The sequence below is a fragment of the Cystoisospora suis genome, assembly GCF_002600585.1.
Source record: "Cystoisospora suis strain Wien I chromosome Unknown contig_5868, whole genome shotgun sequence".
Lineage (NCBI taxonomy): Eukaryota > Apicomplexa > Conoidasida > Eucoccidiorida > Sarcocystidae > Cystoisospora > Cystoisospora suis.
This window is the reverse complement of record NW_027158657.1, coordinates 1-205: the sequence shown is the minus strand read 5'-3', so window position 1 is coordinate 205 and position 205 is coordinate 1.

Here is a 205-nt window from a genome sequence, read left to right as displayed (position 1 = left end):
AAAAGAGTCACTCCATATCTTTCTCCTAACTCTCAGATAGCTAAGACCATCAGATGTACGGAACGCCATTCTTGTTAAACTCTTCTTTTTTACCCTTCTTTTGATCGTAGACGTAAGGTCGATTCAATGGATTTCTGATCAGAAAAAAATTCTCTCTGCTGTTTTGGGGTGTTCAAGGGATGAAAGGGAGTAGGACTCTCTCTAC